Here is a 26531-nt window from a genome sequence, read left to right on the forward strand (position 1 = left end):
CAGCAGCAAATCTCACTTTAGCAAAAGTATTTCTTTCCACAGAATATCGAAATTCCAACAACGTATTTAACTGTCTCAATAAGATGCATCATGACTAAACCTTAACAAATCTGAAGAGGAAATATTCTGTAATTAAGATTTTCATTGTCTGGGTTTTCATTATTTATCTGGGTATTTGTGAAACCAGAGATTAAGTGTATATATTTATAGATGCATAAAGTGATGCTCTATATTAAATAATTATTTACAGAAATACAAAAATGTATATAACACTTTAAAGTTTTTCTGGGGCAAAAAAAAAGTCTTTTTTCCCACCAATTCTATTTTCAAATACTCTCAGAGGCAGACACTGTAGTTGCTAGCTGTAGACAGGTAATAAGGAATCAGATTTAAGGACTGTCCAAAAGTCATTCAGAGCCAGCGGCAGCATGGAGAGCAAAGTCTGCCTCTGGCTCTCCAGCCTGCTTTGCTTGCAAGGTGCAGGAGCTCAGGATGAACCCTGCTGCCAGGTGCCAGAGGTGCCGTGCTGGTGTCACTGTCACACGGGGCTGGCCCTGCGCAGTCCCTGGCGCACCGACGGCAGTGGGGCGAGCACCGCGCTCTGCGCCCAGCGCTGCGGGGGCATGGGGCAGCAGGAGGGGCTGCTGCTCACAGACACCACACTAACAACAGATTTCACACGGAGCATGCAAGATTAAGGCACGCTGTCTGCCGCTCACACAGTTTTTAATTCTCTTTTGAACTCTGTTGCTTGGTGAATGTCCTTACTAATGTGGCTTAGGTCACTTTTGTGACAGTCTTCTGTATGCCACAGCCTTTAAGCTCCTGGTAATACTGCTTTTTGGAGGCCTACTTCCATATCCCATGGGATGTAAGCAAAGTTATGCTTCCTAAAGTCTTTTTTTCTACCCTACACGGCTTCTTTGTCTGCATTAGAAAGTATCTCACCAGTAAGTTGTGTATTTATTCTTTTTCAGTGACTAAAAACTCAAATAATCTTGAAAAGTATGGAAGAGAAAAATAAGCCCACTAGTAGCGCGTGGCTTATTTAAACATTTAAACATTGCCAAGCAGTGAAGCCATTCTGCACGTATTGTTTCATTGAGTTTTAGCATTTTTGAGTCCACTGGGAAACTTGCCTCCAAGTAGCTGAAAGACATGGGCAGCTTATCTGCTCACACCCAAAAGTGGTCCTCAAAATATACAATCTCTTTCCCGGATGGAGTTGCATCTGAAGTATTTTCTCCACTTCATGTAATAAAGAAAAAAGAATAGGAAAACACTTGTACATATTCATCTGCAACTCCAGCTTTTTGTTTCATGAAGTCACAAAACCACACAACATGCTTACATCACTGCCAAAATTCAAAATCTATAAATAGGTCTATAACCTTTTGCTTCAAATTGGAATATGGGATTCTTTTCAAAAGACAGAAAAGAAAATGGAAAATTTATTACTCAAAAACAACAATGTCCCCTTCTATACAAGCATTGTAGCACATATGTTCAACAGTAACCAAAATGTGATGTCAGAAAAGAAAACAACCCAGAGAATTATGATTTTTGGGTGAGGATATAAACAGCAGGAACAGATGAGCATTTAAAAATAAAGAGCCTATTATATTCAAATGAAACAAAGAATGAGGAGAAAAAAATAATAAGCTACAAAAATATATCTGTCAGCGAAGCTGTTTTGAGACTGAATGTTTCCCCCATGAGATTCTCAGGAAACACCAGGCACCCTCCAGGTTTAAAGCTTTCATCCCTGGGCTCTGAGCTATATTGGTTTCCTGTATAAAAGGAATCGAGACAAGAAGAAAACATTTGACCGACTGCCCCAGCAATCACACAATGTTTTATACTTGGTGGAGCGCTGCCTAACACAACAAACCCAGCATTGTTACACAGGACTCAAAGAGCACAACCAATTATGTCCCTTCATGGCTGTGCTACTCTCCCTTTTGATCACCAGTTCTAACTACCAGCAGTAAAGCAAACACAAATCTGCAGACAGCACCAATAGACCTTGCAGTGGGAGTGAGCACAGATACTCCATGCCCAGTTGGATATTCCCCTCCCCTTCCCTAAATCACCATCAACGTTATCTACTGGTTGTCTACTCTGATGTGCAAACTCAAAGCAAGTGAGGAGTTGCTTTGCTTACTTTTTAAGCCAGGTCCATGACATCAAGCAGATTTTTTTTTTTAAGTACACTTCAGCAGAATTCTCTAACCACGGTAAAATTCAGCGTCCTAATTACCTGGAATCCATCCGTGCTTTTATTAAACTCTGTTTTTACGCACACAAAGATGTAATACATGTATTCATGATCAAAGAGTTTATACAAACACTCTTCTTTCCACTTCACTCTTTGTTTACTGTGTGGACTCTTTCCTCAAGGTTTTCCTGCTAAACACAAGCCAAGCACTCCTGGTGATTCGTGCTGTTACTTTGCTATGATCTCACAGCAGGATTTAATCAGTGAAGAGTCTGGGCTGAGAGGGTGCCAGGTATTGCTCACCCAACACTGTAACTTGGGCTTTTTATTCCCACAGTGCACTAGTCCAACACAACAGATCTCCCATACCAAGAAGCACATAGTCTTTTCAGCTCAAAGGCACAGCATAAAAGCCACAGTGCTTTTCCTCATGCAAAACAGAGAGGTTAAAGGCACAGATCTGAACAAAAGATTAGGAAAGGCAGTCTGGTCCAGCAGTTAAGCCAATAGCCTGGAACCTACAAATCCCAGCTCTGCCTGTGGCACAGCCTGTGGCACCACACAAAATCACACTGGCCTCAAGCCCTGGAAATATGCTGGGCCTGAATGCCCTTGAAATCACTTAAAGTCAGGCAAAGAACTTTTGAGGGTTTGGGCCTCGTTTCCTTTATGCTGCAGTAACTGTCTGTATACTGAAAGATAATAACATTTCTGTCTCTCACCAAGTACATGGGCACCCCCTGAGAGAGGGACACCCAGCACACCTGCCCAGGCCATGTGCTGTACCACTTCAAAGAGACATGAAAGCAAATATTAGGTTTCACCTCAGCCTCATGCTGCACTTCTAGCAGTAAAAGCATGGGATGGCAATCCTACAGGCCCCTGAAGAATTAAATCAAATCCAATTCTGTCATCCTTATGCCTGTCATCAGATATTTCTTAGTGACTGGTGGATGCTAACTGGGCTTTATGCCTCCTGTCTGCTTTGTCTGGCACATGATTCAGCTCCTGCCACTGCATAAAGTGTTCAATTTATTTAGTTCTGTCTCCCTAACTGGCAGGGCAAGTCCTCTCTTCCCTTCCAGCTCTGCTGGTTTTAACACCTCACGTGTGCCTTTCACTTGGGAGAAGCCCTGCATCCATGGCAGGCTGGCAAGAACCCTCTCATGTATAAATAAAGACAAGATAATGCTTTTTGAACCACATTTCCCAGAAAATCAGGATCTAATAAAAATTTTCCACATTCTCTTCAGGTAAAACTTTGCATATTATTATTATTTACAGCTGTAATATTCATGCTGATCCAAAATTTAAGGTGGGAGAATCTGGAGGAAGGGGAGGTATCTCTTACTTGCAGTACAGTAAAACATGACTTGGATTCAGTTTCCAGCTTACTATAAACTTCACATATGTTCTCACCACATCTTCCCAGAGCCCTTGTTCATTTTGCACATGATCCAGACGATATGGCATCTTTTCTCTCATCATTTGTCTGCCTTATCTATTCAAAATATAATCTGGAGAATAACAGATTTCTTTTGCTTTGATGATCTACAGCCCTTAACACAAAAAGAACTTTGTGAAAAACATTACTATAATACAGCCACAGCTTTTTTGCTTTAGTAGTACTACTTACATCTGGATGAAGATGTAATGCATGCCAAATAAGTAGTAAAAGCCAAAACAATGAGTGTTAGCCAAAAAGTCTACCCAAGACTTATAATTTACAATCTGTTAAACTCGTGCCTTTATGATTTTGAAAAATAGTCTGCATAACTTCTAAGCAAAACCCCACAAGAAAAGAAGAAAATAAGCACCAAGGAGAGAAAAGTCAAAGAAACATCAGGCATAGAATGAAGACTACATAGAAATTATGAACAAGCCCTTATGCAGAAATAGAGTAGGTAAAATACAGTATTTATGCCAGGTAAAGCTGGATTTGAATAATTACTGCCCTCTAATAAATTGGGAACACAGTAGATGTGTGAGGGAGACACAAGGTGAAGTTGCATCTAATATGGTGATTCACCCTTACTCAGAAAATCTGGTTGCTACTATACTAGTTGATGTCAGGCTGCATTTTATTCAAACCAATAAAATCTTTTGTGTGGTCTCTTGACCCCCACTAATTGTCTAATTTACATTTAAGACAATAATGTTGCTTAGTAATTTTAAAAGGAAGTGTTCCCACCCTGGAGTGTTATCCCTGCATCTCTTCTGAAGAAACTTTAAACTGGTGAATGCTGCAAGTGAATGGGAGTTCCCTGCATCCCAGTTTGTAATTATCTCTCTTAATTGGTAGGGCTTTACATACTAATTCTATCTGGCATGCTCAGAGAAGGCAAAATCTGGAGTTATTATGATTAACCCATCTTGTGGAAGTTAGAGAGAAAGTAAAATTCTCTCCCAAGCAGGCTCAAAGGATGCAGGATGCAGTCCAATGACGATGTGTGCACTTATCTTTTAAGGACCGTGCATTTAAAAGAGTAAACCCATCCCGACATTCTGGCTGTCAAATGTCAGTACAGAGCTCAAAGGGAGGCTCAGAGAGCTGTGCAGCATCTTAGGCCCAAACCTTTCTGTACTAGAGGCAGGAGCTGCATGGGTTGAGAGAAAAACAATTACACCTTAAGAAATTATTCCATCTTTTCTACACTAATAAGCAAAAGTGGTGGAAAATGCTCAGTGATCTACAAAAGAAGCTATCTTCTGCTGTGGCATGAGTGGAGAACTTAGGCAGCTAAACACAGACATGGAACTGGAGTCAGTAAGTTTCTCAACATTGCATTTTCTCTCCTCTCACTTAAGACAGTTTGTGTTGAGTTTAAGTTTTGTATATAGTACAGTTGCTACTATTCAAACAGTCTGTGAGAGAACACCCGTGCTTTCTTGCTAAATATAAAGCAGGTATAAAAACAACTCAGAATGAGGTAGACCCCACTAGATACCTGTTTGGTGAGTATTACCCCACTGATAGGCAATTCACCAGCTGAGGCCACTTCCATCTGCAGTCTCTGTGTGTGCATACAAGCTGAAAGCAGAAGCTGTTTCAGACCAGAGGGTGCATCAGGAATTACCAGTATCACTGGTTTACACAATTCTGTCAAAACACTCCTGTTTTGCTACCCATTTTCCCTGGGTCCAAAGCCACACCACAGTCCAGTACCACATTCCTTACACCAGTGTGACTTTGTGGAGGGATGTGTATAAATAAAATTGGATTGGATCTGCAGATTTGAGCTGATAAGGGAAAAAAAACCGCAACATTTTGCTGCTGGATATTTTGGTGTGTGGAGATGTTTAACCTGGATCATTTCAGCATAGACCCACAAACAGCTGCATCAGCACAACAGAGAAGCAAAAAACTGGCACCAGAAACAGGCATGAGCAACAGGGGTAGGAAACAGGAATTCCTTAGTTTGTCTTGTGTCAAATGCAATTTATGTAACATCTAATTACATCTTTAGATTTTCCAAATGTGGGAAGGAAACAATCCCTAGTTCTTAAGACAAGATCTGATGTAAATTATTTTATATTGCTTGTATTTACACAAGAAACAAGACTTGGACATACTGCATTCCCTTTTGAGCTCTGTTCTGAATTGAACTAAGGGAATTGTTCCCTAAATGATTGCTGGTATCCAACTGATCACAACTGATTAAATCATCTCAAACTTGCCAATTCCTCAAATGTTTCCAGTTTTTTTTTCCCCAAAATGACTGTGTTCATCCAGCAGTAAATGACACTAAGGCACTTGCAGTAGCTGGTGTAGTGTGTCCCTCAGCAGATGACACGCTGAGATGTGTGACCATGATCCTCACAAAAAGAAGGCAGCCATAAACCCCTTTAAGCTTGTAGTTGACTAGTTTTGCGTTTATATGGTACAGCAATAAAGGATCCACAGAAATGGTTAAAAAGGGTACCAGCCCTTGCTGCTCTCCCCTTCTCCACCCGGTGTTGCTGCCCAGTTGTAGGGTCTACATATCTCTGCCTTCAGCTGCAGGTCACAGCGCAGGGTAAAACCAAAATAAGCAGTGGCAAGTTAAAGTGCCAGGCACTAGGCAGTGATGGCAGAAAACCTGATGGATACTTACTTTCATCCATACATACTTCTACCACAGAGCAATGTTCCAGCAAATGGGAAATGCCCAATGACAGATAAATCCACCAAAAAAAAAAAAATCCTTGATATCTCTGAATGAAGACACAGAGCTAAACCTGAAGCTCATGTAGAGGAATACTGCCTTCCATTTGTAGAATATAACAAAGAGCAACCTCAACTCCCAGAAGCACTAAGAGCAGATCATAGAAGCAACTTTTATAAGGTACCATACAGTTCCCATCCCTATAGCTGCAGCTTTTCATCAGCTAACGGCTCAGATCATAAAAGAGTGGGTCACATCTCATTTAATTGTAATGTATCTCAGCTTACACTGGCTGACAATGTTATGAATGCCACAGGGAAGATAAATAAGTAGAAACTATTTTCTTTATCTTAGATACAAGAAATACAGAACTCTTGGTGACTTTTTAGGAGAACACAATTAAAACAAAGTTTGGTAAGACAACAGCTCACTGCAATGGCTTATTACAGAGGCATTCAAGACAAGACTGGCAGATCAGATTCACAGAATGACTAGGCTGGAAGAGACCTCAAAGATAATAGAGTCCAACACATGCCCTAACCCCTCAACTAAACCTGAATGAACTAAATGAACTCCTGTAGGATAAGTCCCTTGCTAACTATTGTGATCTGGAGAAGACCCACAAGGCAGCAGTCTAGTTTCCCTAAGCTGTGCAGGTACATCTCATTGGCTGTAGGTAGGAGCATTTGGCCTATATGGTACCTGAAGCAAGAATGTGTCTGGTGGGTGTATTGGTGGAATATCATCCGTTTGGGAGATAATGTTTGGGTTTTTGGTGGAGGGGCATGACGTATGATGTGGAATATCCTACATTTCATGGACTGCCTGATGGGGCAGAGAGTGTGATGCATTACTATACATACCCTGAAAGCAAGAAGAAAACATGCTGGGAGGGTGGGGGGCGAGATGAAAGACGTAGTTAGGGCGTTCCTGTAGTTAAATTTTGTAACGATGGCTTTTCAGGCCATAAATCTCGGAGAGAGGTTGAGTAGGAATTTATGACAGAATTTGTTTTATTTTTAGGGCTGTGTTTCATTCTAGGGGGGTTGGCATTATACATGCCACATTTCCTGCATCCTTTCCAAAACTACTGCCTTTTTGCACAGAAGACAGGGCAAGAGAGTAGAGAGGGACTTCTCCTCAGAAAAAAAGTGTGGCTCTTTTGAGTGAAGCAATTTATATTGTCATTGGTGGAGTTTGCCACATCCACAGAGACTGCACACACCATGCAGCTTTCCTCCAGCGTGCACACAGAGCTGAGCACAGCACTGCTGCAATCACAACTGAAAGTTCCTGATATTGCTGCAGGACAAACATGGAAATACTAATAATTAGTGACTTAGATAAAGCTCACATTTATAAATTCCCTATCTAAATCAGTGAGGCTTCACGCAGCATAAATGCTTTAAACACATAGCTAGAGTTCTTCCCTCTCTCTAGGATAGGTGTTTCCAGTCTCTCCCATGGACCAGCACTAGCACCACTTATGTGACCTCCTGAGGAGCAGGCTTACTCCTTCTTTTTCAAGTTACTTTTTGGCCAGATCAGCTCCCTGAAACCGTGCAGTAGGGTCACTTCAGCATTGCAGCAAAAGAAGTGGTGACCATGGGAGTGGTTACCAAGTGGACAGCAGATGGGAGGGAGGGCAAGGGTGACACATAACCCGGCCTGGACACATAATCTGACCTGGAACATATCCTGAATCATGGCTAAAAGAGAAGGCTATGGGCATCACGAACCTGAGGGGTTTTCTAAGTCACAGACCTGCACAGCCCCAGCCACAGCCACTGCCATCCTGAACTCCTCTGCAAAGATTCAGAGCAGTCTCCATAAGGTTGTGATGGGATGAGCAGAGCAGTGTCCTAGCTGGGCACACCCTTGGCAGACTGAGGCAACCCCAGGCATTTATAAAGACAGAAATTAACTGCTCTGCATAGGAGTCCTCCTTCCAAACATCAAACAGGGGACAGACTCTAAGGTTGGTCCCTAAAACTTAGATGTAGTTGAGTGTTCTCTGACAACCCCATCATTTCAAATGCTGCTTCTTCACACGAGGGACTGTGCCTGGAGGGTCTGGGGGCAGCTGGAAGTACTTGCTGTGTGCTGTTCAGAGGTTCATAGTGCGTACCCAACCGATCAGCAAGACACTGAGGGAAAATTATTTCTCCCAGACATCTTTGGCAATTCATATTACTGCCAAGTGTACTCCAGGCTCAAAATACATCTGTCTAGTCTACAAATCATTCCCATGGCCTTAGGACACCAGTCACCAAAAAGAAAATTGGATGTGATTTTACCAATAGGCTTCTCTGCTGAGAGAAACTTCTCATTTTTTACATATACATAAATAATTTGGCTCTCAAAATGCACCTTCTAGCAAAAATAGCTGTCAATTAGACTGCAATGAAAAGCTGTAAGTTACACCAGGCTATGATTTACATCCACCAAAACAGTTGGAACTACTTAAGGATAGGCTCCAGCAAAAGGAATTCTTCCTTCAAACAGAATAGAACCCAAGTATCACCTCAGGCAGTGAGAAAAATTTGCCCAAAATGTTGCCAAAACAGCTCCATGATCAAAACAAGAGGGAATAAATAAATCTCTCAGGACAAAAGGTTCATCTCTTTGCTCCAGGTAGTCTGTCCAGGCAGTGCCCCCACAATGTGCAGCAGAAAGCTTTGGGTTCAGCAGGCGCTCTCTGGAGAGGGGGAACTCACAGAGGTCAACAGCAAGGGCTGGCAATGGCTTTCTCCATTGAACCATGGCACCTCTTGAACTACCCACCCACATAACTTTAACCTAGCTTTCTATTCAAACTGATTTACATTATTTTTACTTGCTAATGAACCTACCAAAAGAGGGCTGCAGACCCTAGTAGGATTCCCCAAGTCTCTTGGTCTGGGGCCTTTTTCTGACTGCAGGGGGAAAAAGCACAGGGTTTGGCCATCACTTGCATTTCAACAGCTATGGATCACACAGTTTCATATCACAGAAACTGTTCCAAATACTTAAAATATTCCCCCTCAAACCACTCAAGTTTAATTTTTCTCATGAAAAAAAATTTAAAATAAAAGGCATGTTTCTTCAAACCAAAACACTGTCAGATCAGACACTGGCACAAGTTCAGACCTAACGTTTGTGAGGCTAGATCAAAGCAGAACCCCAGAACTAAAAGGCAAGGAATGAACAGGTCTGAATCTCTGCACTGTGGGTTTTTTTTTTTATAACCAATGTCATTCCCACTGTGTGCATTATTTAAAGGTAATGGGTAAGGCATTTCCCAATGTACCAGGAGGGCGCAGGAGTGCAGCACACCCAGGAATCACATTCAAGCAGAACAGACCACCAAGATGGGAGGCAACAAGAAAGGCACAGATGGAAGTACCTTAAAGTGAATGCTGAGAGCTGGAGGGAAAATTTTCTGCAAGGATTCCAGCGCCTCAGAACGAGTGCTGGGAGCCTCGGGCAGGAGGCTGCTTTGTTGGCCCGTAAGCAAACCCTGTTTTGTTACTTGAACGATTTGAGGAGAGCTCCTTCTTCAGTCTTCAGTCCTTGCAGACTGTCTGCCCACTACTCACTCTGCACTTCTCCCCCCTGCCACCCCCTGTGCCTAGCAGCAGCACAGTGCTGTGAAATGCAGCATAGGGACAGAGCCTGCAGAGACCTGCTCAGGCATTTTAAATCACAGCTCTGTCTGAAGCTGCTCAGAGCAGATTAAACACACAGTTGTAAAAACACCTGGGGAAAAATCCCAGCCCTGCCACATTAACAGCTCCCATGTTCAAAAGCTTGCTGGAGCTTTGCACAAAAAGAGGACCATTTTTGGCTGTATACAGAGAAACAGGGAAATTTATTTCAGCCTATGGCCCCCACGTCACTGGTCTCTGTGCTAAACCATGGACAAATAACATCCAGAAAAAAATCAGGGGATTGAGACACTCAGGTCAACAAGCTGGCCTCCACCAGAACAGGGGGACTGGGGGAAAGACTGACAGTTGGGACCCTGTTGACACTCAGTTGTCAGCTTCACATTATCTCTTTTAATATCATTTGAACACTGTTCTGCTGCCAAAAATGTGTGGAAATTTCAGAGACTGAGGGCCTTGCAGCAAGGTCAAACTCATGTACAAAGTCAAATGTGATGCTGAGCACTCAGAATTACAGCCCACTGGCATGAGGCAACCTGCCAGACACTCACAGGGTCAGGGACTCTCACCCCAATGGGACCTGTGGGAATTCCCAGTGCTCAGGATCAACTTCTCTGAAGGCAACACAATCAAAGACCATATTGAACCATCACTCCACCATGGTTCTACTAATTTCAAGAATTTGTTTCTTGGTTCAGGAAAAGTGAAGAAAGTTCTCTTAATCCAATTTTGTCCTTTTTCTTGTACACATTTGCAATTTGCTTTCCTCCTGTAGAAATCCAAGGGTGACAGCCTAGACAGCACATAGACCCAGGGGAATGTGATTCAAAAATGTTCTTTATTTTAGTTTGAGCTCAGACGAAAGAGCAGCAAAGGAGAAGAGATCATTTTAGCATCTGGGAAGAGGTGCAAAGAAATGCTGAAGGGTCCCCACCGAGGCTGTCATTCTAAAGGCCTCTCAAACAAAACTGAAGAAATTCTTCATGACTCTTGGAAAAGAATATCAGCATATATCATGCATTTTATGGCAAACCTTGGTTAAGCAAATATGCCAGATTCAACAGTCCCATTGGGCTCTATGTTCAGATTTAGTGAATACTTCCAATTAGATACAGATTTACCCAATTCCCAACTTCAAGATACACCAATCTTTTAGGAGATCTTAAATGTGGAGATTGGGTGGCCTGTGCCTGTGTAACTCAGTTAGACCTGTCATCACCCCCTTTGCAAAGATACAAACAAACCACATGTTTGCAGCACACTTGCCTTACCCTACAATGTCACCAATCGAGGATGGAAGCATGCCAGATATTTCCATCCAGCTGCTAAATCAGAACCATTTTGCTTATAGAAAATCTGCCAACTACAAAAATAATTTAATTCCAGGTGGTTAGTGGTGGGCTGGGTGGACCAACAAGGCATCAGCGGTGCTGTCCACACAAAGCCATCACGATTTAGCCAAGAACATTTAGAAAAGAAAAACCCTGGATGATGCATGAGGAACACCTACTTTCTGTGTGTGATCCACTAAATGTATTGCTCCAGCTGATCTGAATTATATCTTCCATTTGCAGGTTTATTTCAAAGGGCATTTGTGAGTAAAAGAAGAAAAACCTGAAACACGAGTCTTCAGGAGTTCTCCTGTGAATAACGGCTGTTGTTTTTATCGACATAAGGAGAAATCACCATGCTAACACCAATAATGTGTGAAAGCTAAAAGCCAGCTCTGGCAAGAGCAGAACTCTTGCTAAGAATTGACAAACTTTTCAAATGTGACAAAACTGGGGCAAGGCCAAAGGTTTCCTAAAGCCACTGCAGTATCTGAAGAAATACTTAAATCCTGAATGTATCAAAGACAACTCTACTGTGTCTGGCTCTTTCTGATGTCTTTACCCTAAACACTTCAGCTATACCAATAAAAGGTACAACTAAGTTGGAAGAGTATTAAAGATGGGCTGGGTTTATCAAAACGAACAAAAATGCATATTTATTTTCTGAAGTTTAAGGGCTATCCCTTGAAGTGTAACCAATGCAGAAATGTGTAGCTCATTCCCTCTCTGATACAGTCTCGGCAGAGAGAGCTTTGTGTGATGCTGTGTTTCAGCAAGAAAGCTGCTCACTGGTTGACAGGTGACCCCACAATGTGTGATATCCTCAAGTGCCATTTCACAGCCTTCCATGGCAAGTTACTACCAATAAGGCTGGTTCAGCCAGCTAGGTCTAACTCCAGCCCACAGACTGCCCCATCATACTCCTGCTGCGCTGTACCAGAGCCTTTCCAAGGAAAGGTGGAGTCCTGCATGTGTCTCTGCAGCCAGCCCAGGGGTGGGTGAAGCACTTTCACCTCTTCTGCCAAAGACCACACCATTGCAAATGAAGCACAGAGGTGATGGGAAGCCTGTCAATAACACCAAGTGCAAGCTGAGAAGGGGTGAAAGTGATGCCCCACTCACATTTGAATTTGCATAGTTTGCTCTCTACAGAATTTTACTATTTAAAAAAAGGCTTGAACTTACATTGTGAGCAACAAAAACCTTACAGGTAGAGAGCAATATGTTCATTCTCTGTTAGGTTTAGCTACACATACCAAATGAAAGGGGACAACAAAAAATAGGCTTGCAAGTTGAGAATGAAATGACAACAGAAAAAGACATGAGAATAAAAATCTTAAATTTCTAACCTTTCTCTTTTAGTAAAGGAAAATTTTAACTCATGCTACTTATTACTCCTGATTGTTCAGACTCACTGAGCCTGTGAACACACTATGAAATGAAAATCTTCTTCTTCATACTTTCAATGAATTAGAACATAATACTCTGCCCACATTCTTGAGTCACCTTCTGACATAAAGGTCTCAGCCCTGATCTCTAGAACGCAACTAAAAAGAATTTGGCTAGCTGATATGAAACAGAGCTTCCAAAATGTTTGTGACATGAACCTTAATAAAGCTGTGATAAAAATGGTTTTCAGAACCAAAATAAATGCCAGCCCTGGAATACTTTGAAAATTCAGTCTCAGGAAATTAATCTGTGATTAACACATTTTCATCATATTCTATACAAACAGTGTTTCTTCTTTGGGAAACAGCGCCTTTATAATGATTATTGGGAGACTGGGTATAAGTCATCTTGATTACTTATTTCACACACACACACATTCCTCCCACCCGTAAGTTCTGATACAACCTTTACTTCTACATTCTGGGAGTGCTTTGCTCTGCCTCTGAATTAATTTGGGAGTCCTGTGTGTGCCCTGGGATCCCTTGCTTCAGCACACATGCCACTGGCTGTTTATGATAATGACAAGCAGTGGTGCAGCTTCTGCTGAAAGGAGTTCCTGTTTCATGGTCCCGTACTAAGAGCCCCCCGGGGAAGTTACAGGTCAGAGCTGAGTCACTCTCACAGTTCATCACTGCCAAAAGGAGGACGTCCCATGCTCCAGCCCTGCCCTTGCTTCTCTCCATCCCGGCCATGCTAACACACCCTTTCCCTTGCATCAAACTAACGTTCATTAGAGCCTTCACTGAGCTGATCCAGTTCATTAACCCAGGAGCAAACAATTCATTTTTTGTCACGTTAGTTTTCTTCCAGGCCAGCGGGTTGAATCTGTTTCACGCAGGCCTGACTAGTGCTAGACATGCTGCTGGCCAGGTGCAGGGGACAGGAGCCACGAGAGCAGGACAGGGCCCTGGATATCCCAGCATAAAAAGAGATGATCAGCTGTAACATGTTGTAGTTTTACCTTCAGCAGTCTGACCCTGGTGGAACGAGGTTTCTTTGCAGCCAAAGAGTGAAACCAGCTGCAGCTCTTCTCCTTGAGCTCTCAGCAGAATGCTTTGAACCCTCAGCCCAGTAAGAAAAGGCCCTGACAACCAACAGGGACACTCTGAACCTTATCTAATGCCCTATGGACAGCCAAGGCAAAAAGTGAGTTTGAGGCATTCATTACAGCTGCTGGTGGTGGAGAAATACACACTACAGCTTTCTGTGCTTGCCCATGGCTAACAGTTTTAACATTGCTTGTACTGAGTAGGCATTTTACCACCTGCAACCAGGTGGGGGTTTTTGGGAAAAAAACCAAACACAAAAGAGTTCTGCACAGAGTTGGAGATAAAGGAGATACTGGAGAGGTACAAAGTTTGCCATATTCCTAATCCTAAAGGCCTTCCTCTTTCTGTCCTTATTGCTGATCACCTGTCTGTCCCTGACTACTCCTGCTCCTTGCCAGCATTTCAGACACCTCTGCCTATTTGCATGCCTCCTCATGCACAGAGACCCTACCTCATTGCCTTTATACAGCTCCTGCAGGCAGTTCCTTTCATAAGGCCTCTAAGACAATTGCTCTACCATGCACAAGAAATCAACTACTAATTAATAGCCAGAAAACAAAAATCTTACATGTTTGTATTTGCACATGAATTTGCATCAAAATCTTAAATACTTAAGTATCTATAGTATATTTAACTCTACTTTTCCCCTCTCCCTCGAATTATTGAATACCAGGGCAGCTAAATTGCATTGGAGCTTAATTTCTGTGACTTGGAAAAATGTCATTTTGAGGTGCAATTCTATAGTACACTGGATATAGCTCTGTCCAGTTTCTTCACACAAAATATAACACACATCACTGAACCTGACCATGCGACCTGACACTCCCTTCCAACAATGAAAGTGTTTTGTTACTTTTCCTTAACAATAGCTAGGAGGGAAAGGTTCCTTCTCCACAGCTGTTTCTTGACAACCTTCAGCACTCTACAACGAATGACAGACCTTTCAATAGAGGGGGTTGGACATTTATTCATCATGAATTGATCTAAGCCTTTGATAACCTGATAAAAGGATACAGTTGACTGCTTTGGTAAAGAGTCAGGATTTCAAAGACTGTAAAACAGTGGATATCGTAAGTATTTAACCCATTTTATCAAAAGCAGAGTTAGTCTGCATAACTCATTTGCTCAATGATACTCATCTACATATTAGCCTTACACACACAGTCTGACCTCTGATACATATCAGCTTTCATTTTGATTTTTGGCTTTACCTCCTACTGTGTTTTGCATCCCAAATGCATTGCTTGTAACTTCCCAGCCAAAGTGAGTTCAATTCAAAAAGCTTGTGCATAACCTGCCACCACCACAGTATCCATGATACAATCAGTACTGGGTAGAGTTAACATCTACAACAGAAACTTCTCCAAAAGCCACTCTTGCCACCTTTCAGCTCTTTAATGAATTGAAGCACTGCTGCTGTGCAGTGAAAATCTCTGCAGCTCTGAAAATTATACAGGAGGAAAGCAGACAGGTCCCTTTGGGTTGTAAAAGAGGTTATGGTTTCCTTCCAACAACAGTTCCTCTATCCTTTGATATTCTATCCACTTTATCATTTCCCCCAGTTTTGAGGAACAGCAGCTGTCATAACAGAGCTCATCTTCTGCACTGCCTGTCCCTGCATGGAGGGAGATCCATGAGGATGGTGAAGACACTTGTAGGGAATCTTCAGCTTGGCTATGAGGCAGAGATGAGTCAGTGCCTGATCTGGGAGTCAGGGGTCACCCCCTCTGGGGAGTCACTGCCTTGTTCAGTCCACTCACAGCTAATCCCCCGTGAGTGGCTCTTGCCAAAAGATTTCTTTATCCCCTTGACTGAAAAAAAATAACAACAGAGTTAACAAGCCCAGTAAAAATCCATGACTCAGGCAAATCCTCAAGGATCAAGTGGGGAGTGGGAGGGAACATAAACTAATCCGAGAGTCCAAAACGTCTTTTGCCAAAGCCTTTTAAAAAACAAAAACTTCACTAGGGTCTCCTCGTTAGTGGCGATTACAGGGGAGGCATTTCTTTCTTTCTTTCTTAACTAAGAATCTCTTCTCAATAACACAAACAAGGGTGCCCATTGACGTGATGCAGTGCTTTCTAATCCATCTGAGCAGCTGGCTTTGTGTGTCTTTTATACATACTGATGGAGGAAAAAGGAAGGCTTCTTGGGGAGAAGAGCCTCTGTCTCTTCAGTGAAAATACTTGCTTTACTGCTGGATGGCCAGCACTGTTCCTGGGGAATAGATACAATTCTTTTTCCTTTATAGAAACACTTTACAGTACACAGTTTTGAATATCAGCAGTGACTCACAGAAGTTATAAGGGATAATTTTCTTCTTTGTTCCCCAAGAGAAAATTACAAACATCTCAGACATTGGTTCTGCCACTAGTTTTCATATCTGCAAACATCAGCTCAGGTTTCCTGGGGTTAAAATAAAAGCACAAGTGATGTCACTAAATTTCAGTAGATGCCTCACAAATGAACAGGAGGACAACCCAGGGCAGCATGTACACAAGAGCGAGCAAAAGCTTCCTATGTGCAGAAGGGCCTGGATATACCAGAGAATTGCCTGCAATACCAGTTCACAGTGCTCATTTCCTAGGTCTATTTAAGGGGTCCAGAGTGGGAGAGATAAACCTTCAGCTGCTGTCACAGCTTCTAGTGGTTCCTCACTTGCACCAGTACCATTGCAACAGCTCAGAGCTGCGGGAAGAAAGCATTTCCCTCCATTCCATGCTCCTACCACGTGGCCCCATGTGCTCCCAAGGGCACTCACTTTTCCTTTCACAGAGCAAATAACAGCCAAAAAACCAAGCAGCCAGCCAAAAAAACCACAAAAAGAAGAGCTGTCATTACAAAACAGGTGGGAATGAGCCCTGACAAGGCACAATCCTTCTCATGGCAATCTAGAACTTCCTCATGAGGGCAAGAGGAGTGGCAGGCACTGATCTCCTCTCTGTGGTGACCAGTGACAGGACCAAGGGGATGGCCTGAAGCTGCATAAGAGGAGGTTTAGGTTGGATATTAGGAAAAAGTTCTTCACCCAGAGGGTGGCTGGGCACCAAAAGAGGCTCCCCAGGGCAGTGCTCACAGCACCAAGCCTGACAGAGCTGAGGTGTTTGGACTATGCTCTCAGGCACACAGTGAGATTCTTGGGGTGTCTTGTGCAGGGCCAGGAGTCTGACTCAATGATCCTTGTGGGTCCCTTCCAACTCAGTATATTTTGTGATTCCCTTTTTGTAGCATTATTATTCTCTTTTGGCTCAATGTCACAGGATTTGTCTTTACCTTCCTACTCCAGGCCTTAGCCCACAATCACTCTCCTCTCTCAAAATGGTGTCTCCAGAAAGCACTTTTATTGTCGGCTTTCCTGTCCCACTGTCCTCACAAGTTCTCCCATTTTTATTTCCCAAATACCAACACACAAACTACAGCAACAGTGTGGGACCCAGTGTAATTCTTTTTGCTGAATATTAATCCTTGTAAAAAGCAAAATTACACTTCACTTTCAAAGTTTTTATAGGGATTCATATGTTACGAGTTTCCACAAAACTCGAGAATATTCACAGAAAGCTGGTACAGAGCTCTGAACAAATTAATATTTGGTATTATCTGAAGCAAATTAATTTGAAATTTTACACCAGCTAATGTAGCTTTTCCCCACATATCATCTACTTCATCTGCTCAATTAGCTTCAGTGAACTGAATTGTTGGTGGGCTTCAATTTTTTGATTCTTTGTATGAATCAAATAACATGGATGTTGTCTCCCTTGCTGTCTTGTTTATACTTTGTTTTATTTCCCATGCCATGCCTTTTTAATCAAAGAAGTTGCCTGTGTTTGGCTTCACAGATGAGAGCAGAAAATGTTCCAAGCCATCAATTCCTTAGCAAAACTGTGGGCCCTAGCGGTAATCTGAGGGGTGCAGGTGTAGGTCCTGTAAGGGGCAGCGCCAGGAGATGCTGTGGCAGTCCAGAGCTCTGCTAGAGCAGGTGCAAGATGAGGCTTGGAGTCACCAGTTCACTGTTTTGTCAAATGCTGTTAGGATTCCCAGCTGTGTTTTGACCAGCTTCCATAACCTCATGCCTACATGAGAGCCCTTCTCAGGCACAGCCTCCACTGAGCCCCCAAAGCAGTGCAAAGCCTTCAATAGTGCACTCTTGGCAAAGCTAATGCAAACACAGCCTTTATGAGCTCCAAAGATGTGAGTCAGAGCTCACCTCTTTCTGCAGACTCCTTTCCCTCCCTTCACGTCAGAAACATTCCCATCAGCTTACTGGTGAAAGATATCTTCTACAGCAAAACACATTCAGATTTTGTGTTACGTCTGTAAGGACTGTTCTGCCCAAACATTAGAAACAGCACAGAAAAATTGCTTTGAAAGTTGTTAGCAAAGGAAACTTTAACTTTATGAGCAATTAGAAATGCACGTGATTACTGGTCTGTGTTTTCAAAGAACATATGTGCATATCTATAGTAAAACAATAGGGAGGCATGACTGAGAACTAGCATTTAATCCTAGAAACTTTGAAAAATAGTTCAGTCATTATTTTGAAGGTCCCAGTCCTTTCCAGAGTTGACAGCTCTGAGGGTAAAGCCACTTAGCCTTGTTTAATGCAGGAATGAAACAACATGGGGAAGCACTGCACAGGACAGCCTGGGCACAGATACTCGTCTTCTGGGAGCAGTCTAGCCATTTTTTTCCTCTTAAGCCAGTTTCCCTTCAAAGCTGTGAGTAAAGGAAACAAAAAGTTGCATATACTTAAGGCTTTTTAAACATAACTAGGCTGCTTCATTTTTCATGTCTTTCATTTGCTGGGGCTTTGCAGTTTGCCTTCAACCTCCCGGCTGTGAAGTCCTCAGTCAAGTCAAACCTGTTTGCCCTTTGTGCGTGTGCGAGTGCCCTTAGACCCAAACTCAGCCAACAGTTTAGAGTAAACAGACCTACCCAGGGAGGAGCTGGAATTTGAACTGCAAATCATGTGTGTCCCAAACAATTACTCCCTCTCCAGGTGAGGGAATGCAGCGACATTTCTGGTGTCTAAGCAAATTTCTCCGCAGCAGTTTGCAAGACGGGAGATCGGTCTTTTTTCATCACAGGCAGGGCAGTGCCTTAGAGAGACTCATCAACAAAAAAACCTGCTTAGCTAACTAGTCTGCTCCTTATGCTTACCTACTGCTGATTTGATGAGCTAATATTCTAAGAACAGTGGGTACATCCCAGAACCACCCTCTTACCTCAGTGATTATGTCTAAATCGTTCTGCTGAGTATCTTACGTAAGACTTGCATAAGTGATGCATTCTACTCCTGGTAAATTTGGTTGCTCTAGCTAATGAGGAGTACCACGCTGTGAACTTCCCAAACTGCAGAGCTCCAGATTGACCAAAACTGCGTTGTCTGACACAGTGCTCATCCTGTGACTGACCTTTCAAAGAAGATTAAACCTAGGCAAACTTTTGAAAAGCCTGAGCAAGCTGAGACCTGGCAACAAAGGCAAACACTAGCACAAAGGAATCACAAAGAGAAAAGAAAAGGGTAGGAATAAATAAGGGAGAGCGTTAATCTCTCTCCATCTGAGAGAGCAAAGACCAGACACAGACCTGAGCATGGAGGGGTTTTGGTATGGAGAACCAAGATCTCCTCCCTCTACCTCCTCCTCTCACCACCACCGGTTTAGGGATGCTCAGATCTGGACCTGTGAACTCACCTGCTACATATGCATGTCCTAATTACACTGGATAGTCCACTCATCTCTTGACCACATAATTTAAAATGTAAATGACAGGTCTCAGATAAAGGCTACCTATTTGTGAAAAGAGCATGTCCCATGCAAAACCTGCACGCCCTGCTCCCCACAGGAAAACATCTCCCTTCTGCATTGACTAAGAAGATTTCTCTGAAGACAGGTCAGGGTGGATGGAGGCTGGGAAGGACAAGCTACATAATTGGTGTGGAGGGGTATCAATTCCAGGCAGTAAACTGGAAGAGAGCTAGCTTCAGAGAGCTCCCTTAAAACCCTAGGTACTATTCATTATTTCATTTTTTTCTGACTCTTTTCCCAAAGCCCAAGGATTCAGGCTTTGTATGCAGAGAAATGCAAGAGGATAGCGTGCCCAAAATACATGGACTATATTTGTCATCCACATCATGTTATCCTTAAGTCAGAACCCAGTGATTTGGCTTTCACACAGAAAGCACGCATGACCTTCTTTATGTAGAGAGTATGTACAGTGTTACCTAAAATTTATATTAAATTTGTAAGAAGGGTGGCCATTGGGACTAAAAGAAAGATGAAAAAACAAAGCAACCCATGAAACTCAACAGTGGTTGAGAAATACACTAATGAAGGTGGATGGTGTAAGCACCATTTTCCTCCCTTGTCATTATGAGGCAGTTCTTATTAGGTGATCACATACTGCCTAGACTCCTGCCTCATTCACTGCATAATTATAACCAGAAGGAAGGTAAAGGTTTTAACCTGAAATGTCTTGGAAGCTTGATGTAGGAATCATTTAAGCTTTGCTTATACGACACATAGCACAGTCTACACAGAATCACAGTCAAAGCTAAAAGGCCTGTCTTAGGCACCAAGTATTTTATTTCATATGACTGGCCTGGTTATATAACAGGGGGCCAGCCTGGGAGAGGCATGAACTCAGGATCTCGATTTGCTTGTTGTTGGCAGGTGCTACGTTGTGTTGTGACCTGTTCCAGCCACACCTATAATCACACAAGGAGCAACAGGTAACTCCTGAGATTGCCTTTTATCTTTAATCGCTTCCTGTTCACACTTCATTCTGCCAACACCTCCTGTCAGGATTATTGCTGTTTATTTCCCATGAATATCTAAGAATATCATTCATCCCAGCAATAAAGGTTTCCATGCAGTGAGGCATGCTTCAGAAGTGGCCTACAGTATTTCCTAAAAGGTTACTTGACTGACTTGTTGGTTGGGAAAGTAAACAGGAAAACCTACATTGTCTGTCATAAAAAAGCAACAGTATTAGGCAGGCGGAGATCACTGAAGCAGTTACTCCAGTGTAGTTTTCTAGAAATTAAAGTCCCTTAAGCAGATGAACTCATCAACCAGTGGCACCACTACCGTGAGACCGATCCTGAAACCCTTAGTCAGGTTGACTTGTTTCTTCTTACGAATACTTGATGAGACACAGTTACAGATTTTAGATAAACTGCATCTGTCACTTACTACTCAGACACAAGATTTCTAACAGATGATGGTTTTATTTAGTTTATGATCCTAACTGCACAGTACAACATCTGAGTCATACCACAGCCTCTTAGACCATATCTCCGTCTCCCACCTACACATAATGATACTTAAATGGTCAGCCTAACTGCTTTCAAGGCAGTCCTGATGAGCCCAGTAATTAACTTCTCTCTCATGAGGCCCTGCAAGTGTTGGCAGCAGTAAGTCCCATCACCTTTGCTTGCTACATCCCACCACACAACCAACTCAACAGATGGACATCCCTGACCTTCGGGGAATGTTGTTGGACAAACATTTTAAAATACCAGAATCTTTTTGGGGGGTCACATGCAACGTTATATCAGGGTATTTATAGATCTGAAAACAACACCTTTTTTATTGAAGAGAGAAGTAGTAATAGAGAGAGAGAAATAGGCAAATGAGGAACACTAAATGAAACCATGAGAAATTTACCCTGAAACAAAGGGGAAAAGGATTGTTTCTTGCACTAGTTAATATTCAGCTATGGAATACATTGCCACAGGGTACTGCAAATATCAGCACTGAAAGGAGTCCAAAAGCAGCTGCACCAAGCCATGTAAGAGATCCACCAAGGGCTACTAAGCTCACTTCGGCTCCAGAATGCAACACACTACTGAAAACTGGGAGAGTCTCACTGTAAGGAGCACCACTAAGTCTGTCCTTCTCTTTTAGCTCCTTACTGAGCACTGTCAAAGGCAGGACACAGGAGGCAATGTTATCATGATGCCCATTAAGCAAGGGTTCCCAAGTAAAGCCTTTCTTTCCACCATTATTCATGCACTTCCTGTCTCCACTGGACCAGACACAGCTGTGATAACCTCAGCCCTGGTGAAGAACTGCCAACAAATAGTGTCAAAATGCAGACACTGGACAGACCAGAGCCTGCAAGGGTCAGCATTCAGTCCCTGTTCAACATCTCCATCAGCTCCACAGAGTCTGACCAGTGAGAATTATTTTACATCTCCCATTTCACACACTTGCTCTCATTCTCTTTCCCAAGTCACAATTTTGCCTTTGACCAGACTCATCTACTCCCTAAGATAACAAAAATTACACTTCATCCTCACAGCACTATGGGTAGTTTCTAGTGCTGCTTTTTCCTTATTCTATTAAAAATGTCCCACTTTATAATCAGCATTAACTGGAGTAGTTTTGGCTGCTGTGCGGATCTTCCCCTGTGCCGTTACGCAGTTTCATAACTAAGACTTCTCTGCCTGAGTCAACTTAAAACTACTGAAAATGTCAACTATATTTCAAAATTAACTATTGCCAGAAATACTCACATTGCTTTCAGACAATCTTACTTTTGGCAGACATCCCTTGAATGCAAAAACTGCAGAATTTTTAAGTATCCACCTATCCTTAATCTTCATTAGTATTCAATACTACTGGTTATTGCATAACTCAATAATCAGTTGCAATTATACCTTTAAGAGGCTTTCAAAGAGCCAGTTCTCTCCTGGTGTGTAAACTCTTCATTTGTGTATAAACTGGCTACATTCTGTCTTATCTCTTCCAAAAATGTACTTAGCATTTACTCTAAATGACTCCACCTTCTTCCACTTTCTGATGGGCTCTGTATTCCACATAGTCAAGAAATAAGGAGCTATATGAAGGATCAAAAGAAAGTCCTGTGCTGCTGGATTTGTCACAGGCCTTAGGAACTTTCACACTCCTCACTATGCAATATGATATCTTAGTTTGTGCTTGGTACTATTGACTCTCCCACCTATAAATTATAGCAACTTCCCCTGTTGCTGAAAAGCCAAGCATGCTCAACTCCTCCTTCTTATGAAAAATCTTAGACACTAGTTGGGAGGCAACTTCATGGTTTTAAGTAAAACAATATTGATTTTTATGAGTCTAACCAAAGAATATAAACAGCACATTGCCTATTTACCCTTATTTTATGGGTGGCACATTAGCATTCTCTTTATCACTATGCCATGAATGAATGAAAGGTAGAAAAAGTTTGCCATATATAAACCATTCATCTAATTGTGGAGCTGCTGCACACAATTGCTTTGTGCAGAGAAGAAAGATGTCAGACTTTGCTAGTGCTTGGAGAAGGAGCAGAAAAATGATGGCCAGCAACTTTAGAGGAGCATCTCTCATTAATGACCAAATGGTGATTCTTCTGGATTGGTATTGGAGCAAACAGCTATCTGCAAACAGAGTACAGAGAACCAGGATGAATTGGAATACACCAAACTCTTATTCTTTAACAGAATTCAGCACCAACAGACTCGAAACTGGAACATTTTCTTAAACTTCCCTTTAGGAAGGATCTTATAAAATGGGGTCTCAGTCCACAGACAGGATCTTTGTCTAACACCTCATCCTGTAAGATATCAATGCAGATTTTAAAATATTGAAACTAATTGACGCTGTAGGAAAAAAATACCGTCAGCAACAACTTTGTCGGCTTTTGTCTGACTGGTTGGTTCAATATTTTAGCAGACACATTTGACTTCCACAATGTGCTCCCTACCTTGTCTCACGCAATAGGAATTTGAAAACCCAGAATGTTTAATGGTTTGTTTGAACTGATGTCACCAAGATATACAAACACCTCTTTAAAACAGTGCCCTGAGAACAGAACAAAAATCAATCCTTTCCATGTGAAAACTCACTTCTTTAGATCTTTCTTTCAGGCAGCAGAGTTCTTGTGTCCTCTTCCTGCAACAGGCAGAAGGACACAACCCAACCTAGAGGCAATGCTTCCAAGCATGTTTCCTTTCCTTTTGGATTAATCCTTACAGCAGAGGATTTTTTATGCTCTGGAAAATGCATGCTGCTATAACTTTGCAGCCAGCTGCTGCTGGCTGTAGCAGCCGTGTCTGAACCCAGTCCAGTGTAGATCACCAAGAGTCAATGCTGGAACAAGCACTTCTTCACTCAGAATTGCATCATCACATCAGTTCCCAGCAGTGTCTTATCACTGATCATCTGGGGACAGAGATTTTTGTTAATTCACCAGATGGAGCTTAGTAAAGCAAGAACTTTCTGGAATACCTGAAGGAGAGAAAAGCTATGTGTGGCCTTCTCTCTCTTTTTTATTTTTTACTGAAAAGTAAAGCAATCACTGTTAGCTTTGCAGGAAGATCCTCAGGGTTAGCCACAAAACCAGAGAACCTCAAGTAAGTAAAGGTCTAAAATAAAACAAAAACCAGTAACAAATGCATTGTTTTCTCTTGCTTCTAACACAATACATCCCACTGAGCCCCTAAACCCAATACTGCATGTATTTAATTGTGATTATGCTGAACGCAAGATTACCGGAGCCAGAAAATGTCTTGGACTTGGTTCAACAATTGTTTTCCATTTTGAAAACTTCACAATGAACATGGCTGGAGACTTGGCTCCCGCTCCCTGAATGAAACCCAACATCAGCTCTGGGTCCCGGGAGTCCCAAAACTGAAGTGACTCAGATGCTGCAAAGGTCAGTGCAACCAAGAACCACTGCTGAATTTACTATTTTTGCTATCATCATGTCTTTAGCCCTTAGCCAGGACCCCTACTGCATTAAGGAATGTGCAAGTCATCTTGAAAAAGTAGTCCCTGCACCAAAGACCTTACAGTACAAGTTTTAGCAGGCTCTATCAACTACACAGAACAAGCAAGGGGGGCAGGAGGGACCTGGTAACCCGACCACAAGCACATACTGGCACAATGAGCATTAGTCATGGCTTACCACCAACTAATCACAAAAAAAATATTTTCCAGTAACAGTTCTCACTTTTACCAATAAGAGACCCGACAGAGCTTGTTTTGTTTTGTTTTTTTTTTAACCTCTCTGCACTCTCAGTACAGAACCACCTACAGACAGAAAACCCTTCTCTTTCATACTAGCACCATGACATTTTACTGCATCTTGTGCACTGGGCAGGGGGAGGGCAGGTAAACCACGGCAAGCCAATCAATTAGATGCAGACTGGCCCTTCTTTTCATAGTGAAAGGGGTTTATGTTTTCTTCTAAGAGTGAGAAGACTCCAAAACTTATTCTTATGAGGAGGTATCCACGAGGTCTTTGATGTAAAACTGTGGGCAAACCTACAGTTCTCAAAGGCACACTAATTTTTCCTCTCATATGCTTTGTTCTGCGCCTGCTGCTCTAAGTGCATTCACCACACCAGCTCTTATTAATAAGATTTAGTACTCTACACGATAGCTCAGAAAGAGTTGATGATCTTCTATGTGCTATTTGTTATTTTACTAAATGTAAAGAGTGTTCAGCTTATATGCTTATGCTCCCAAGGTCCTTGCTGGGTTGGAAAGGCAAGCCACCAATGATGGTACAAGGGGCAGTGTGGCTCCAAAGGGGGGCTGTGAACACATCTTGGGGGGTCTTCTCCTGATGGGATGTGAGCAGAGGAGACCAGCTTTGCTCAGCCAAGGTCTACCTCGTTGGCTGGAGGCAGTGTAGTTATGTGATTGAGTCCACCAATTTTTGTTTCTGCCTTGGGCTGGGAACTGCAGTAAGGGGTTGTCCTTTAGCTCCTCTAGAATAGGTTCAGACCTCTGGAATTCCTGGATCCTGAAGCAGACTTCAAAAAATGGAGAAGGAAAGACAGGACTCACCTTGAAAAGTCGTGTTACTATAACACACAAGCCTCTATCCTCTATCAACTTAGAGGGGCCTTCTAATTATTAAATTATAAGGGGCCTTCTTCATTTCTCCCTAAGCTGAGCCTTGCTAGGTGAGCCAAGCAAAGTAAGTGGATTCATGTGCTCTAAAAGCACACCATCCAAGCAGACATGAATCCTTTTTCCATTCAAAGCAAGGCATTGTTTGTAAGCTAACTATATATTCCCCATGGTCACAGGGCAAGAAAAACATTCATTCTATCTTTGACATGATACTATAATTCTCCAGGCTTCCTCACTGTAGTGAGTTCAGGGTAAATTCCCTGTTTGTCCTGGCCTCACAGTTCCCAACAAATGAGTCCTAGAATGACAGAACACCATTTCACTGAACTAACTAGCTGCTTTTGGCTTTCTTCTCATTTCTCCCCTGTAACACAGGGCCTTTTATCTTGGGGCTGTCTCCTCCTGGGCATGCCTCCAGCTAGCCTCAGTGCCTGCTGCACATGAGCACTGTCTAGGCAACATCAGCATTGCTTTAAAGTGTACCAAATGCAGCAAAACAGTTCCTTTCTCTCTCTCCCACCCCCCCTTTTAAATAAGAATTTTTCCATGTGGTTAGAGAAATAACATCTGGAATTACTGAAGGCTGCCAAAATGAGAGAATGAAAACAATGAGTTGAGTCACACTTGAACCTGCCAACTTCATATAATTCAGACCTTCTTGAGGCAATTTGAAAAGGAAAAAAAAAAAAAGGAAAATGTTTTACTTTGCTTTTTACAATGCAATTTTAAAAAAAATCTGCTGATATCAGTTACAGAGTTGTCCCAGTCATAGCACCATGGTATGGGCATTCAGCCTTGGAGCACCCT

The 26531-nt window shown here is 42.4% G+C and overlaps 1 long non-coding RNA gene across 1 annotated transcript in view; it reads right to left on the bottom strand.

Moving 5' to 3' along the window:
* The window catches only part of LOC102044376, a 138501-nt gene that overhangs the window by 38312 nt on the left and 73658 nt on the right, over positions 1 to 26531 (bottom strand). Inside the window, exon 2 of the long non-coding RNA XR_265230.2 lies at positions 18772 to 18935. This is a non-coding gene — a long non-coding RNA (uncharacterized LOC102044376). The remainder of the gene's footprint in view (positions 1 to 18771; positions 18936 to 26531) is intronic.

Source organism: Geospiza fortis, unplaced genomic scaffold, assembly GCF_000277835.1.
Source record: "Geospiza fortis unplaced genomic scaffold, GeoFor_1.0 scaffold41, whole genome shotgun sequence".
Taxonomy (NCBI): Eukaryota; Metazoa; Chordata; class Aves; order Passeriformes; family Thraupidae; genus Geospiza; species Geospiza fortis.